A 19,117-nucleotide genomic window follows, 5' to 3' on the forward strand; every position below is an offset into this window, starting at 1 on the left:
TCGCCCATGTTCTGGATTGTGTTCGTGTTCTGGATTGTGTTCGTGTTCTGGATTGTGTTCGTGTTGTCGTCTTCGTGTGAGTGTTCCAGTCTGTTCCTGGTTTCATCCATTGACTGTCTTCACATTCACCACCGACTTTACCATCCAGCACTTCTCACGCCACCGTAGACCTTCTTTCACCATTGCCTACATTCTGGACTCAGTTATCAATAAACTTCTTCTGATTGCCTGCATTTGCTTCCTCCTCTTTTACGAGCCATCACAACTTCAAAGAAAGTTATCTTTGGCAGCAGTCTTGGGCGGTAGATATAGCGGCGTCAGGCAAACTGGACAGAATACAAAGGTGAGAGCGATGAACAGGAAGGGTTACCAGGCAGGTATCGACAGGACAGGAAAAAGGATATAGGAACATGACAAGACATAACAGTATGGGTGATACACAAATCCTTTGGCACAAAAGGTAAAAGAATAAAAGTCATATGCTAACAGAGATGGGCTGTATTTTAGATATATGTATGTGAAATGCAAGATACTATTCTGTATTGTAAAGGCTTTGAAAAAAATATCCAATAAAATGTTGAAATTTTTAAAAAAAAATATTAGTGGTGGGCCGTTATCGGCGTTAACGTGCTGCGTTAACGCGAGACTCTTATCGGGCGATAAAAAAAATATTGCCCTTAATCTATTCTCAAAGTTGGGTTGGGAGCTGGGTCTATACTAAGCAAGCTATGATGACTTTCACCTTGATATTTTATATAACCTACTGGCTGAGGCCAGCCTAAAAAGATGCTCAGGACAGTTGACGGGCCACTGCGGCGCATCGTCACGAAAGCTTATCTTTTTCACATGTTTTTAAGCCTTACTGCTTGTCGATTTAAACATTAAAGCATCCAAACACAAGATGCGGAAAAGCTGAACAGAGTAGCTGGTTATTCGTGCGCTGTGTTCAGTGCACACGAGAGAGAGAGAGCCGCGTATCACGGACAGCGACACTGAACCGAGCTCTCTTCTGCGAAGTACTCCTCGAAGTCCCTCCTGCACCTGAACAAACAAATACAAATCGCAGTTTGAACAAACAAAAAGATGTGAAAGAGCCCAATTCAGTACTTGCGGTGTTCTGGTGTTCACGGCTCACGCAGAGAAAGACGTCTCAAAACACTTGAACATCGAATTTGCTTATTTTTGCTCTTGTGCCGACAAAAACATACAAAATATGTCAAAATATCCACCTCGGGAATTATGCTAAAAAAAAAAACTGTCAGTTATTTCTTAAGTGAAAGTAAACAGTTGAGGGAAAAAAATGGGATGCGTTTATCGTCTCTTAAAGTGACCGCGCCTAATTTAGCTACTGGCTGCTGTAATGTTAATCTAAGAAAATGAAAGAAAATCACTCACTGCTCTTGACTGAATTACTTTGTAGTTTTAACAGTCAAACCAAAAATTATTCAGACACCAGATATAATTTTTTATATGTAAAGCTCCACTGTAATAATGTGAGAAATGTTGAAGGTATCTGAATAAATGTAGGTTTGATTGTATATTTCATTTTTACATTGAAGACTATCCAGTGCTATTTTACATTTAATTATTTGGTTTCTGTACCTTGACACCTACAAACTTGAAAAAAAAATGAAAAATTTGTGTGAAACAGGCAGAAGGTTGTTTGCACCTTGTGCAATGTGGAATTATTTACAGCTTTTTCAAGCACTTTGTGATGCATTTTGGAAACAGGAGATGAGCCCCTTTTCTAATGCACCACCTAGCTTGATAAACCCCTTATCAAAGACTTACTGTTTGTTTTTCTATTTGGGTAACACACATATTCTGAATGCCTTCGGCAGAATTCGAATGAGCCATTTTAATCTAGATTAATCTAGATTAATTTCAAGATCACAGTGAGATTAATCTAGATTTTAAAAAAAATAATCTATGCCCACCACTAAAAAAAATATTTAAAAATAATAATAATACTTGTAGAAGTAATTAATGAAAAATGTCCCATGATTAAGAGGAAGATTTCTGCCACCTAGTGGAAAATAAACACTATTAAAATGAAAATATCATGATATTCCCACTATAACCATATTTACCAGCTCCACTCTATAATATTGTTCACTTGTATTTTTTAATAAAATCACTATTACACAAGAAGCCTAGAATGTGTGCTATTCTGTGAGTGCATCTATGTTAACTTGCTAGTGTCACAGTCTTCTGTCTTTCTGTCACCGTCTTCTGTGAATGTTGTGTTTGCTTGGTGCCATGTGCTCTCTCCTGTCTTTTTCTGACCCTGCCCACTTTGTTACCTCATTATTGTTTAGTTGCTCCACCTGTGTTTCTCCCTTGCTCCCGGACTCATTACCTTCACTCCACACACCTGTTTCACCCACTCACACACACACACACCTGGTGCCTATTGCCCTTGGCTATATATTCTCCTCTCTCACGCCACTCTCGCTGGATTAATGTTAATTGTGATTTGTTGCTTGTCCTTCGTGTTTTGCATTCTGGTTGCTTCTGCTCATGGCCTTGTTGTTTGGTTCTGTTTTGTTTTTGCCTTGTTGGCCTTTTTTTTTTTTATCATTTATTAAAAAGTAATTTCATCCCTGTACTTGGACCCAGACCCTGTTATTTCTTTGCAGGCCCGTGGCAGCTAGAGTTTTGCATTCCAGCCCGGTCATGATGGGCCTCGATCTTTTGAATACCCCTTGGGCCGGCCTTTGGGCCAGTTTTCATGTCATAGTTCAAAAGTGGGCCAGGCCACTGGCATGTTTAAGGCTTCTCATTATTTTTTACACTTTAGACTTACATGAGTTAGTGATGGAAAAAAACTGTTGTACTGGTGGAAACCACATGAGACTGTGCTAGAGTGGCTCAAAAGTGTTTAATTTCCTGCCAGCAGCAGCATGTGGTGCGTGCAGTCAGCGCAGCTGAAGAGTTCTGCATTCAAATGCATGCACTAGCCTTAGGCTTGCCACAAAGCATTGGCAAAAGTAATTACCATAAATGTGTCAGGGGGGAACAATAAGGAGATATTTGAATTTACAAATAAATAGTGTTTTCTGCTGAGTTTGGTTCATTTTTGTTAAGCGCACCTTTTCAAGACGAAACGGCACACTGGAAAAAATGACTGTGATTCTGTGAACTGTGAAAATGCTACAGTATAAACCAGTTAAATGATTAACTGTAATTTCCTGTAAAATTTACAGGGAATAACCCTAAAATGACTTTACCAGAATTCTCTGCTTTGTGTTACGTCCCAGGCCCTACTTCATTGGGACTGTCTCTTTTGTGTATGTGCCTTGTGTGTTCGCTCTCTTTCTCACCCTCTCAAGTGCTGATAAGGACTAACAGGTGAAGATCAATTAGTGGATGATTCTTCTGATGACTGCCCTATCCTGATTGGCCCACAAGAGAAAATGCTTGGAGATAAAAGACAGAGTTGCGATGTCTGTAGTGTGGGAATTTGAAGCGAGAGTATCTTCTGCTGATGTCACTAGTGTTTGTAGCTGATTTGTTGTGATTAGAAGTCTGTTGATGAATTTCTATTAGTCCTCTTGTGTTGTGGGTGGATTTATTCAACCCAAACGTGAGTTATTTTCTTTTGTTGTTAGAACTACGATTTCTCTTGTTTTCATGGGAAGCTGTAGGGAGGTGGTTGCCATTTACTTTTACACTTTTTCTCCTGTTTAAAATCAGTTAGGGTATTTTTTTATTTTTTTTATTTTATTTTTATTTTTATTTTTTGTAGGGGAGTTAGTATTTTGTTTATGTTGGCCCGGACCCCTCCTGAAGCTGTTTGCTTCCTTGTGTTTTAATAAATTCTATTGTTTTCACATTACTTGCAATGTTGTGAGCCAGTAGGGTAAAACTCTCCCTTTTTTTTTTTTCCAACATTTTATTTTATTACTCCTTCCCATCCCTAGACTGGGCATTTCAATTTTTTTTTTTTTTTTTTTTTTTTAATAAGTTTATTTTTTCTTAGCAGTTATGTTTATTAGGGTTGTATGTTACATATGATGTTATGGTAATGTTTATTGCATATTTCAGTTTAATGAGTCTCACCATGATGGTGTTTAGTGCTTGTGTGAATGACACTGTGCACCTTCTATGTATCTTATTATTGAAAAGCTGCTTGTGATGGACTTTGTTTCATCATGCGACTTTTTCATCACCACTTGTTTTTTGGGGGTTAGCAGTCTAATACGAAGGTGCAAAACAGATTTCAGTACTTCACTAAGTTGTTATATTAATATTGTCAGAAATTACTGTATTAAACTGTAAATTTAATGTAAAACCAGTAAACCTAAAACTTTTTTTTTTTTTTTTTAACCGTATAATTCTGGCAACCACAGTTGGCTTTTTTTTTTTTTTTTTTTATACAGTGCAGAAAGTGCATCATGCTAAGTTTTCTTCATTTAATAAAGGCAATTTTTTTGATATTGTGAGTGCACACATACAAGTAGACCCTTTATGTATTTCTTACCTTTTTTTTTTGTGAGCAAAAATAACGGCGTATCCACTGAAAATTCAAGTGATCGCATTGGTGCATCTGTGTCCTGCAAAGCGCGTTTCAGCTTCCACTCTATGCGCAAACCTTTGGTTATAGTGCACATTTATCTAGGTTTAACGTAAAAAAAATTATATGCTTTAACTCTTTTACATCTTTATATCTTATTTTAGGAAAAACTGCTCAAACAAAGGTTCATTGTCTGCTGCTGGCCGCTTTGTCATTACTTTAAAAAAACAAAAACTTATATTTAATGAGTAAAAAAATTATCCAAACATTTTTCTAAATTAATAAAAAAAAAAAAATACAGTGTGACTTCAGTAACTTACAAATGTGTGGATTTAATCTCTGAGTCAGCGGAAGGTTTTAGGTTCAGTTACTGTGTTTCATCAGAGGTGCTGCTTCAAAGTCTCAAGGAAAAAACGTACGCTAACCAAAAGTCCTTTTAGGCAAGTCATGCCACTCGGCTGCCATCTTGGCAACACCTCCGGGCAGCTATTTCAGACTAACAAGACCAGGTTTCTATCTAAATGAATCAGCAGAGAGTCTAAACCTCACTTTCACTGGTCACCGGGACATAAAAACTGCATGTATAGAAACGGCAGTAAAATATGATAAAAATCGCTTAAAGCTTTTTATGACTTTGCCCCAAAATAAAGTTTAAAACATCCTTTTCCCCACAGACACAGACATTTTTACACAGTATATTATAGAATTAAAACACTTTATACTCAAATGTCAAAAAAGTTACTCAATCAATGAACAGCACTAATAAAGTCCCATTCTTACAGATCATTAACTACAAAAATTTGGTTAAGGGTTTAGTTACTCTTTTTAAAAAAAATTCCCATGCTTAGGGGAAGATTTCTGCCACCTAGTGGAAAATAAACACTATTAAAATGAAAATGTCATGATATTCCCACTATAAGCAATATATGGCTGCAGAGAATCGCTCATTTTCTTATTTAGACGTTCCACTCTATAATATAGTTTATTTTTATTTTTTAATAAAATAACTATTATATATTTTTTTTTGTCTGTTTGTTTTTGTCAAAGTACTGAAGAATTAAGTAGCAAGAGTTTTTGAAAACTGAACACATATGGTCTATTTTGAATTCAAAGCAGCTATGTTGGCGAATGCTGACTAGTTTGCATCCTTGCTAATAATCAGGGGCACATTGACCCACAGGCCTACACTTGGGAGGGTCCCACTGGATGCTGGGAAATTATATTTTTAGAATAATTATTTGTATAAATGGGAGTTTGCAGTAGTGACAACAGTATTCTGTAAACAAACTTACACACTCATTTTCAGTGACACCCTGCTTGTAGTATTTGTAGTGAATGGTTCAGTTTAGGTTTCCCCCACACAGTTTAAAAAGTTGGTATGTTCCAAATGGTTTTATTTCACAATATTTTTCTGTTATTATACATGTAAGGCTGTTTTACTATTATTGAAACAAGTGTATTTATTTATTATTTATATTCATTAAATTCATTAAAAAGGGTCTGTAAAGAGGTGATGGTTCGACCGTACCCCCCCCCCCCCACCTTTGGTTATACTTTTACTATGCATGCGCAAGGGTTCCTCAACTGTGTGCATATGTCAATGGAACCAGACGATAGGCTTAAATGTTTCTGGCTTGACTGTTAAAAGCAGATGATTGGCTTTCCAGCGGGAGGGGCGGGACATGTGCACACAACCGCAATCTTTGCCGTTACGGGTTTTCCTTATATAGTTGTATTGAGGATTGAGGAGGTGGCATGTTTGCACACTCCAGCTCTAGTTGGGAACTCTCGGTCTTCCAGGCCAAGTGCATGCAACCACTGGCCCCTAATTTTCAAGTCTGCTGGAAAACTATGCAGTCCAGCAGTGCTGTTGCAACCCACAACACTACACCTACGTACCATCCTGACCTCTAAATAGATACAGATAAATCTACGATAATTATATTTTTAGAATAATTATTTGTATAAATGGGAGTTTGCAGTAGTGACAACAGTATTCTGTAAACAAACTTACACACTCATTTTCAGTGACACCCTGCTTGTAGTATTTGTAGTGAATGGTTCAGTTTAGGTTTCCCCCACACAGTTTATAAAGTTGGTATGTTCCAAATGGTTTTATTTCACAATATTTTTCTGTTATTATACATGTAAGTGTAACGGATATGCAGATCATCGATTCATGTGTTTAATTCAGATTTTCCAAATGAAACTCTTTTTGCACCAAGTGCCTGGCCTGGCGCCAGCCTGGCTGGACTTAAATTATTTACGATGCCCATGCGAGCTTCAAAGAAGAAATGAAAACCCCCAACCACATTACAAAATACACAAAAGGAAAACTTCCTTCCTAAGTTCCTTACTTTTAGAGCCACGTTTCTGCAACCCCCATCTTTGCAGGTCGTAAAACTTTACGACCACCCTGGACACTGGAGAGGAGAGAAGCCAAATCTTCTCCCCAATGCATTCTATGGAATGAATTCGTTACCTGTTAGTTATTATGTTTTATAAATGTATTACGTATTCCCTTTTGGTACATTTAGATGTTTCCCAACATCTGCAGTGTTAACATGTGTTAAGCAAATCTTTAAATATGTGTAATTCTACATTTGAATGTAACTTCATGTTTTGATCATATATATATTATGCTTAGTATCTTTGTGATCGTCATGCTCTGACAGACCCATTTATCTAGAGCAAAGTAATGAAAAATTTATGTAATCTGAATTACAAACTTGCTAGAATAATCCCTGGAATTTGGACAAGCCCTAGATCTCCAGAGGGGTTGTCTCCACAGAGACAAAGGAACTTTTCCCTCCGCTTCAGATCGCGGACTTTCATTGGCTGTTTACGCGAAAAAGGGGCGTGAACCATTTCAAGCCATAAGAACGACCGAACAAGGTCCGCCCTCTCTCTTCTTCCTCTTCTTCTCGTTCTTGGTTCACGGACACGCTGCTCTCCTGTGCGACCCTCCGCGCGGCCTCGCGCCGCACTCATAGCGCAAGCCCCCCCCCCCCCCCCCCCCTCAGCACAGGGGCTGAGAGAAAAAGCCATTTTAATGGCTCCTTTAGAAGCTTTCATTTTGTTTGTTTCTTTTCTTTACTAAGTTTATTCAACTATTCGCCTCTCCACGCAAGGAAGACGAATTCGGGAACATTGTTTGTTGAACCTATCAAAAACCACGCGAGAACAGAACAAAGGACTACGTGCTCCACGCTCACGCCAAGATCAAGCGCAGCGTGCACGCGCGTCACATGGCCTCCGGCACACGCCACGCACATTTGGACATTTTGCAAGTATCACTTTCTCTATGGAGATTTAAATGCTGCTTTAAATTGTTGCTATGATCTGAGTTGTTGTTGGCTTCCAAAAGTTACTGACTATGATTTTCATACCTGAGCTCCTTATGTGATCTCATTCTATTTTCTCTCTCTCTCTCTCTCTCTCTTTTATTTGGATTCGTTATGTATTGTATAAAGCTTACTGTTTGTATTGTCGTACGCATATTTACTCTGTGTGATTTGTAGTTTGATGTATTACTAGTTTAATTATTAAAAACCCATATACTGACGATTGGCTTGGACTCCACCCCACTCACATTACGAGTCACTGAGATGTCTGATCTATAGCTACAAGCTTTAAATTTAGAAACTAAATTTATCATAAGGATAGGATAATGTTTTCATGGCCAGAGAATATTTTTCCTTGAATTATAAGGCGTGATAACTTTATTGAAAATTGATAGGTCAACAGTGGTCTGCTGGACAAACCGCTGTTTGATTTGCAGTAATTTACAGTAAGAGCTATCACAACAATTGATATGAGGAATGGAATATTGACATATTAATGAGTAAATTACAATGCCCTGTAATTATTTATTGATATAGGCAAATTGAGCTATTTTTCATAATCAATCAAATTTAATGTAACTGTCATCTGAGATCTAAATTAATCATATTCCTGATTAATTATTCAAATTCCCTATATATCATTTGAGTTAATTATTCTGTAAAACTCATTGTTGCTACAGAATTGGTGGAGATAACGCGGCCATTTCAAACTTCGTTTTGTGAGCAATCAATCTATGTATATGGTTTTTAATAATTTCTGCACGTGCACTATGAAATTATGTAATGTTACTTGTGAGATAAGTCGCAAGACGCGAACTCACTCAACTGACTGAGGCAAAAAGCTGGTCAGTCAGCGCGCTAGGTATTTGTAGAAACTTAACAGTATAGTCACTGTTATTTTTAATGAAAGTAAACTGCAGTATAATGTTAAAAGTATCCTGTTAAGAAAGACCAAAATCTTTTTACAGTGAGAACATTTTAATATGAATAATTAAAAGATAAAGAAATCTTGTATTAGTTGCAACATGTAAATCTGAACATGAGCGATGTTCCTCTGATTCAGTTAAAAAGGCCTTGCTTATTAAATATCGTTATTGAATTCGTGGTAAACCACATGATATTCAAAAAAATAAACGATAAAAACTCCTGGTCTAAATTTGGCTTAGCTACCCGATTTTTAAACCTAAAACATTTAAATCATAAGTGCTATTTTGATAAATGTTTATTGGAGTCAACAGTTGGAAAATTCCTGTTTTTATTACAGTTGTGTTTTGGAAGTGAACGGATCCTTCTTCAACCTATGTTAATATAGCACCTCAGAGATTAAAACCTTTGGTTTGTTACTTGTGATTTTTGATGCAGAAAATCAGCCTGACAAACGATCAGATAATTTCTAAGTCATATTGAAATTGTAATTCCGCTATCTAAACACCAGAGGGAACGTGTGGGTTAGAAATTTCAGGGTACGCCCTGCTTTCTGATTCCAGCTTGCATGAGTGCAAAGTTGCCATCCCGTGGCCGTTTCAGATAATGCGCTCTAATTGCTAATCTTTCCCCTTGATGTATTTGAATTAGATGTGATAAATATTTGCATTTACAGCTTTGCTCGTGCGAATATTATTACAGGGAAACAAAAGAATGTTCCCTGCCTTTGACTGTTTACATTTACTTTGAGTTTGTTTCAAACATGATTTGAATTAAAATGTAATTGTTAATAGTGGAAATCTAGATGTGTCAGGTCAACTACGGTTTGACCCACTTAGAAGGTAAGCCATCTAGTGGCAGTCTCCTGTTAAATCGACTAACAGACCTCTGTCTTTTCCATTCTGTTTGAATTGCATGTCCACGTTTACCCTTTTTGATTAATCTCACCCTGTTTGATTAATCTCCTAATTATTAATGATAACTTATTATTAATGATAACAAGCTATCATGGGTTATTATAGGATATTATTCAGATTTTCCTTTTAATTCATACATGCTTATTTTAAATTTTGATTTAAACCAGTTTTGAATTTTTAATTTGAATTAAGTTTTCTGCTCAGCAGGTTAAAGACAGAGAAGCAGTACCCCCCCCCCCCCCTTGTGGTGAAAACCAGCTACTCCTTCTCCCTTGTTTCATTCCTGTCTTTTAATTTGATGTTTATTATTTTTCTTCTCTCTTTTGACTTAGGTTATTTTGATAATTACCATTATTATCATAATTCCTTTGTTTTGTTTTATTATTATTAGGTAAAGCTGTTACCTCTCCTCTCTACATATATAGTTACTCAATTGATGTTAAACAAACCAAACCTTAATTAACTTTAAGTTTCCTTTGTTCATCCTTTGTGTATTTGATTGTAGAACTCCCTCGGTGATTGGACAGTCATCTCAGGTTTCCAGTGAGCAAGGCTGCCCGACCGGTGTTACCGATACTGGCTGCGAGTGAAACTCAGTTCCTCTTGTCTCAAGAGACATCAGCAATTTTGGCACTCCAAAGGTTGTGCTAAAAGTCACAAGCCGTTCGAGACGGCGCCATGCCAGAGTAACTGAGGACCGGGGACACTGCGGTTCAGTGTTTGGGGAGCACCGGGGAGGTTGACCAAGCCACTGGTTCCCACCTGAATGACTTCAATTCAACCAGGTGAACCAAAAGTGATAAAACCTATCCACTTATTATAAGCCACAGAATATTAGATATTCCCCCGGATATATTTTAAGTGTTCTGACCCTTTTGCTTCTTTAAGCCACACCATATTTCTAGGTTTCCTACCCAGATAGCCCACTCACCTGTTGGCCCTATCTTAAAACCTAGCAGTAGGCTTAGGCCTCCTTATTCCCACTAACACATTGTGTTTCTATTGTTTTTATCTCATTTCAAGTGTTGTTTCACTTTGATCTTTTTCTACCCTCTGTTCTGTTGTGATTTGTTTCTTTCATTTCACATAGAGACAGTAACCTGGGAGCCACCAACGAAGTTAAATAGTAGAGCGACCACCAGCAGCCGGTGTCATCACACGACCCGCTAGGCTACTGCCTGTCAAATCTCCATTTCAGGTCCTTCGTTGACCCAAGTTAATTGGCTACTTAACTGTCTGACTGTTTGCATCAATCAGCCCCAAAATTCTCATAAACGGCACAGCCCGTATGAATATAGCTCGTTAAACGTAGAACGAACTTGCATTGGTCTTTTTGTGTGTGTGTGCTGTGCTTCTCTCGCCGACAGAGAATCAGGATGTTCCAGGCATCCAGTCCAGCAGTCCACGGGGGCCACCTCTCGACATGGTTGAAAGCAGTGACGACTCCCTTCCTGCCCAAGGACGCCAGTAACCTGCAGCACCCAGAGCAACTGGACACCGAGCTAGATGAACTGATGGCACGCGATCCAAACCAAAGCGACTACTACAGAGAACTCGCCAGGATCTTCGGAAGCCTAGTTCACATTCTCGTCGCCCAGGCACGGCTCAGTGAACGGAGCAACATCGCGGAGGAGGCCTGGAAGGACCAGGCCCCAACCCAGAGTCATCTTGATCAGCTTCTCCTCGAGACCCAGAACCAGCGCGAGAAAGAGGACGACACAGATCCAGAGCTACAGAAAGGAGTTGAAAGACTTCACAATGCCCTGCAAGATCTTCGCCTCGACACGGATCAAAGAGAACAGTTGGAGAGAGAAGCCAGAAAAGAACTCAACAAAAAACTCCAGCAAGGTGGCGCTCTCCTACAAAGAGCAGAGACTGAACTGAAAGAAAGAGACTATAAAACCTGGGCCTGCAAAACACACTTGCAAGCGGCCCGAGCTAAATTCAACAAGCTTACTCTGCAGAGAGATGAGCTCCAAGATGAACTTGGCACTGTTCACACAGAACTGAGACAATCTCACAGATTACAGAGTGGCTGGATCGGAGAAACGCACACCACAAAATTTCTCCCGGGCCGCCACTCCAACCCTTTCAGCCAAGAACCCAGAGCTGGAAAAGGGGGTGTAAGCTCACTTCTAAGGAAATCACCAGCCAGCTTACAAGAACATCTGTCAACAACGGAGGGAAGAGAACCCTTCCAGAGAGCGCATGTCACCAAACCCTGCACTGCTCACAGAGAACTTCACAAGCTAGCCAGAAGCATCTCTACATTCATTCCAGATCCTGCAGGAGGACATGACGTTCATGCTTCTTTACAAGCCATTGACTTTCATTTGCAAACTGTCGCCAACGTGACAGATGTGAACACATTGTACCTGTTAAAAATCACGGCCAGCCGTGATGTGCATTGCTTTCTGGATCGTCAACCAGAGACTGTCAAAGCGTACTACCAGCAACTGCTACAGACTTTGATTCTTGAATTCTCTGATCCAAACTCAGACCATGGGCTCCTTATTGCTATGGACCTCAAACAGGGCCGATTTGAAAACCCACAGACTTTCTGTAGTCAGCTACGAAACACCCACTTCGTAGCATGCAACGAACCAGGTATGGAACAGGATTTCAACTTAAAAACTCTGTTCCTCCCAAACCTACATGCCAGTTGGAGTTTTCATCTCAGAGTCCCAGCGTGTCCCCGTAACAGGACTACACAAGAGTTACGGAACTTAGCCCACAAAGCTTGAACCAAGCAAAAGACTATTTGTGAAAAGACTGTGAAAAAACCCAAAGTCTCTGTCTCTGAGCACTGCTTGGAGTTAACCCTAGATGGCGCCCTACAACACCACAGTCACAGACATTTTTACAGAGAGTCAATACCGTTCCAAGCCAGCAGAGGGCAACACAGTGCAGCCACGTCTGAGACAGCAGAGATCCTGAGGGTGCTGAAAGTGCTTCTTCACATGAAAACTCACAAGGAAGATGAGCCAAGCACCCAGAACACTGCCCGTCATCTACAGACCACAGAGCTAACTGTTACAGCACAAAGTGACAACAACACCCAAGCTCCACAGTCAACAGCTGCACACCCTGAACGAGACAGCACAGGTCCTCACACCAGGTACCACAAACACAAGGTACCAGAAAATGCTGTTTTGACTACCTGCCTTCGCAGCGAGCTACACAAGACCGGTCCTCACCACCCACCGATCGTCACACCTGCCCTGATGCCAACATTCCTGGGCAGCTTTGTCAAAAAGGGGGTGGGCCGAAAAGGAGTCAACAGGGAAGACCTGATCGACACAAGATTAAACCTGACGGTGATCTCATCTCACCTTTTCAAAAGACTCCAATTTGAAGCTAAGAGACAAGATCGAACTCTTACACCTCAAACTTATGAACTGAATGTACAGGTGTACAGACAGGATGACATCCAGTTTGAACAGGTTGTTTCCATTCACCTGACAATCGTTCCGATGAGTCTAATACATCCCATGTATGTCCCACCAATGAACACTCATACATTGCTCATCGACAAAGACCTGCTAGAACATTTTGACCCTTTTCTGAACTTCAAACAGCTAAAAGACTTTGCTCAAGTGCGAGAACCTCTTTCTCTCCAGCCACACAGGTTGCTAGAGCTAGACTGTCAGGTCGCAGAGGTCACGGGAACTCCCACAGAGCCAGACGGTCTGGTCACAGAGGTCACGGGAACTCCCACAGAGCCAGACGGTCTGGTCACAGAGGTCACGGGAACCCCAGCAGCCAGCCATGAGTACAACGCCCTAACGACAGGCCCAAGTTCAAGCCTCTGTACCTTAGTCAACAAACAGGGTACGGTGGTTCCAGCTTACACCAAAGGGGTCGCTGTTTGGCTCAACCTGCAATGTGGTCAAACCTTACACCACACGCTGGGTTTCTTCCAATCCTCACCTGAATGTGTGGAACTCGGACTCACACTTGCAAACAACAAGCATGTCAAACACCAACACCTGTTCCAGCAAGGTGATAACATCACAAAAACACACAATGTGATCGTGTACTGGAAGAAGGTAAAAGGACACTCGAAGCTACCAAGTCTAGACAAGGACTTTAAAGATCACACTAACACCCTTGCCAAAACTGGCACACTAAACAACATTCTGTGGTCACTCCCAACCCTCCCACCCACATTCAAGGTTGAAGTGATTACACACAGCATAAGAACTTTACTAGCTACACTGCCTACATCAGAATCGCTTACGCTGACTCCGTTGTCTACACTGACCAACAAAGCGGATATGCGGGCTTCTGAAACCTCGATAATGACTTTGCTTTACCACCTCTCAGACCCCTCCATCCACCCTGGCAACCAGTCTACAGTCACTGACAACCAAAGCCCCAGACCACTGCATGATACACAAACCATGCTGCGTGCACAGAACAATATTGTGGGTTGTGCACCGTCTGACATCACAATGCCAGGGCGTGTAATGCCACGGAGCAAAAGGGGGATAAGGCCAATATATTTCCATGACGCAGCATGTGCTGCACCACGCAGCACCAGAGCCACTGACAAAACCCTGAAGCAAGCGTCATGCCAGCAGCAAGATGTGGCAAAACATGGGCGAGGGCAAGCTAAACCCAGTCACCGCCCACTAAGCAAAGAGGCTGCCCTGTCCAACCAAAGACAGCCCTCGTTTGTTTCTTTCTCCCCTTTCTCTCTCTCTCTCCCTATTATCTGTACCAGGATGCTGCTGTGGTTTGCCGTGCCGTGCTGTCAGCCAAAGAGAGGACAGCTGCCACCGAGAAAACCGCTGAGACTCCTGACTACCGATGACAGGGCACACTACCCCAGCACTGTAACCGAATACAGCTGTACAAGGTTCCGATGGAGAGAGGACTCCCTCACTCACACTGAGGCCGATGTAAAACACATGTTCAGCCAACATGAGAAAGTGACTGTTACACAAATGGAGTTTAGTGGACACCACCACCGCTCCAAACAGTCCCGGGAGCTTTGCTTAGAGCCGCTGCTGCCGCCAGAATGTTTAACATTGTTATGTCCAGTGTCAATGCAGCGAACCAGACTGTAAACTCCTTGAAACCACTGTTTACTGTCTTCCAGAAGGACTTTACCCAGACTCAGCTGTTTACAGCATTAACAACAGACATGCTGTGGGAGGTTAGCTCCTCCAATGACAGCCTAACCACGAGTAAAACCCCACCGTACATGATACCTTTAAGCCTTGTGTTAACTGTGCTGTCTTACGCCATCACCATGCCAGCTGACCTGCTACAAATACACCTGGCCAACTCTCTGGATAGCGCCTTCCTATGGCACGTAAACCCCAAACAGAGAGAAGTGAACGTGCTCCTGAACCAACTCATCAGCGAGTCAAGCCAAGTCTACAGACCTAAAGACATTGTCAGTGTCAGGATGTGGAAGAGCAACACCCACACCAAAACACACATTCCAAATGTGGTGGCCTACCACGACAGCGACACACAGCTGTAGCTGGCCCCAAACATGCACATGTGTACTTTAACCAAATACATTCATTATCTCTGCCTTAGCAAACCCTTCCTCAGACACAACTCTGAAGGAATCTGCGAGCTGCAACCCTGGGTCAGCGATACGCGCTGCCCTGCCGAAGCCAAGCCTCGTACACAAGTCACAGAAACGCAAGCAGAGATTGTGGGTAACAGATGGCTCGTCAACACTCCTGTGCGCTCAGCTACGCTGACCTACGACCAGCATGACACCGCCACCCGTGCCAACCTGCTGGACCAAGTACTGAAAGGTACCACCCAACACATTGACATTACTCCTGTCGACACAGCCCTCCAAGCACTGTCTCGACAGCCCATTCTGAACCAGTCATCTGCGGTCCTAGCCTGGACTGCTGCCGACACTGCACGGGGCATCTCCACTGTCATTGGTCCCGCCCTGACTCTTGGCGTGACCTTCATCCTATACAGGATACTCAATGAGATGCAAACCTCTACAGCCAAACTCACGACAACTGTGGCTGGAGGTCTCCGATGGAATCCCCGGAAAAGGGACGCAAAGTCAAAGACAATACCGAACCTCACCAAGCTGAATCCTCAGCTTCAGGAACCACCTGTCATCATGACCCACCTGCTGCATGACCATCACGATTCACCTGTCATCTGCCCATCCTGATGATTGCAGTCCGATGATGTCCACACAGGGACTTCATCTGACGAAAGGGGGAAGTGTGTAACGGATATGCAGATCATCGATTCATGTGTTTAATTCAGATTTTCCAAATGAAACTCTTTTTGCACCGAGTGTCTGGCCTGGCGCCAGCCTGGCTGGACTTAAATTATTTACGATGCCCATGCGAGCTTCAAAGAAGAAATGAAAACCCCCAACCACATTCCAACATACACAAAAGGAAAACTTTCGTAAAGTTCCTTACTTTTAGAGCCACGTTTCTGCAACCCCCATCTTTGCAGGTCTTAAACTTTACGACCACCCTGGACACTGGAGAGGAGAGAAGCCAAATCTTCTCCCCAATGCATTCTATGGAATGAATTCGTTACCTGTTAGTTTTTATGTTTTATAAATGTATTACGTATTCCCTTTTGGTACATTTAGATGTTTCCCAACATCTGCAGTGTTATCATGTGTTAAGCAAATCTTTAAATATGTGTAATTCTACATTTGAATGTAACTTCATGTTTTGATCATATATATATTATGCTTAGTATCTTTGTGATCGTCATGCTCTGACAGACCCATTTATCTAGAGCAAAGTAATGAAAAATGTATGTAATCTGAATTACAAACTTGCTAGAATAATCCCTGGAATTTGGACAAGCCCTAGATCTCCAGAGGGGTTGTCTCCACAGAGACAAAGGAACTTTTCCCTCCGCTTCAGATCGCGGACTTTCATTGGCTGTTTACGCGAAAAAGGGGCGTGAACCATTTCAAGCCATAAGAACGACCGAACAAGGTCCGCCCTCTCTCTTCTTCCTCTTCTTCTCGTTCTTGGTTCACGGACATGCTGCTCTCCTGTGCGACCCTCCGCGCGGCCTCGCGCCGCGCTCATAGCGCAAGCCCCCCCCCCCCCCCTCAGCACAGGGGCTGAGAGAAAAAGCCATTTTAATGGCTCCTTTAGAAGCTTTCATTTCGTTCGTTTCTTTTCTTTACTAAGTTTATTCAACTATTCGCCTCTCCACGCAAGGAAGACGAATTCGGGAACATTGTTTGTTGAACCTTTCAAATACCGCGCGAGGACAGAACAAAGGACCACGTGCTCCACGCTCACGCCAAGATCAAGCGCAGCGTGCACGCGCGTCACATGGCCTCCGGCACACGCCACGCACATTTGGACATTTTGCAAGTATCACTTTCTCTATGGAGATTTAAATGCTGCTTTAAATTGTTGCTATGATCTGAGTTGTTGTTGGCTTCCAAAAGTTACTGACTATGATTTTCATACCTGAGCTCCTTATGTGATCTCATTCTATTTTTTCTCTCTCTCTCTCTCTCTCTCTTTTATTTGGATTCGTTATGTATTGTATAAAGCTTACTGTTTGTATTGTCGTACGCATATTTACTCTGTGTGATTTGTAGTTTGATGTATTACTAGTTTAATTATTAAAAACCCATATACTGACGATTGGCTTGGACTCCACCCCACTCACATTACGAGTCACTGAGATGTCTGATCTATAGCTACAAGCTTTAAATTTAGAAACTAAATTTATCATAAGGATAGGATAATGTTTCATGGCCAGAGAATATTTTTCCTTGAATTATAAGGCGTGATAACTTTATTGAAAATTGATAGGTCAACAGTGGTCTGCTGGACAAACCGCTGTTTGATTTGCAGTAATTTACAGTAAGAGCTATCACAACAATTGATATGAGGAATGGAATATTGACATATTAATGAGTAAATTACAATGCCCTGTAATTATTTATTGATATAGGCAAATTGAGCTATTTTTCATAATCAATCAAATTTAATGTAACTGTCATCTGAGATCTAAATTAATCATATTCCTGATTAATTATTCAAATTCCCTATATATCATTTGAGTTAATTATTCTGTAAAACTCATTGTTGCTACATAAGGCTGTTTTACTATTATTGAAACAGGTGTATTTATTTATTATTTATATTCATTAAATTTATTAAAAAGGGTCTGTAAAGAGGTGATGGTTCGACCGTATCCCCCCCCCCCCCCTTTACAACAAAGTGGTTCGGCCCATAGACTAAAAAAATATGGACGTAGTGTCGTCACCTATAGACTCCTCAATAGCGGTTTTGAACAAGGGGCAAGGAACTCGACCGGAAGTTGAAGTCGGGTGGGGGCTGCCATCTTTTAGCTTTACTTCACTTGCGTTAGCATTCCCATTGACTCCCATTCATTTTGGCGTCATTTTGACAGCGAATAACTTTACATCTGAGGCGTTTAAAGACTCTGTTTGTCCATTATTTATTTCTAAAGATACACGACAATGTATAAAGGGCTCCATTACCTTCTATGTTACATTATGGCCCCGTATAAACAGTTTTTGTAAAAGATTGCGTCATAACCACTCGGCTCTCTGTCGCATTACCGTACAGACAGGTGGAGAAGCTCGCAGGCAATTAACTTAATATGGCGTACTGGCGTTACATTTTAAAATACTATACAAAATAATTAATCAGAATACTTACTCCTGCTCACTCACGACAAAGAACTCCCCGCTCAAGCTCGCCGTCTCTGCAAGATTAACAATGGCAGTTTGCACGCACAGCCACTTAGAAGATTTACATCTGGCAGACAGGTTGCTGACGTCGTCAAGCTTCGTTTGAGTCTGTGCGTCAGAAACAGAAGTGCTAAAAAACGCTAAAACTGGGCTTCATTTGTCTCAATTGAGTTCCAATGGGGTCGCTGTGTCCATTTCTTTTACTGTCTATGGTTTTGAAGCAGAGCGAGCCGTCGCCATCTTGGCAGCGCGTCACCGCGCGACTCTCCCGGATAATCGAAAATGGGCAAAAAGGCGGGAGCTGATTGCTGAAGCCACGCCCACCTAGCGCGACGGCATTGTCAGCAGAAAGTATCCCAGAGTGCAGTCTGGACGATGGGGCGGGGCGACACCTCTGCGGTTATTGGTTTATGATTAAGATGAGCTTATTGGTGTACAGATGAATGACGATTTTACAGCTTATTGGTATAGAGAATTATGATGCTATTAGCAGGATTGGAATGCGGAAGTAGACACTCAGATGAATAAACTTTTAATATAAATTAAAAAGTGAATATAAATGTTGTGTTTTTGCATTTATTGTTACATTTCCACAACATCCCGTATAAATACAAAGAGTTTTGGATTACGACGAACAGAATAAAAATAAATGGTCTACTCCCTCAATGGCTGTAGTGTAGACGCTACCTCGGCATTACTCCCTGGTTTG

This window comes from Carassius gibelio, chromosome A7 (genome assembly GCF_023724105.1).
Source record: "Carassius gibelio isolate Cgi1373 ecotype wild population from Czech Republic chromosome A7, carGib1.2-hapl.c, whole genome shotgun sequence".
NCBI classification, from domain to species: Eukaryota; Metazoa; Chordata; class Actinopteri; order Cypriniformes; family Cyprinidae; genus Carassius; species Carassius gibelio.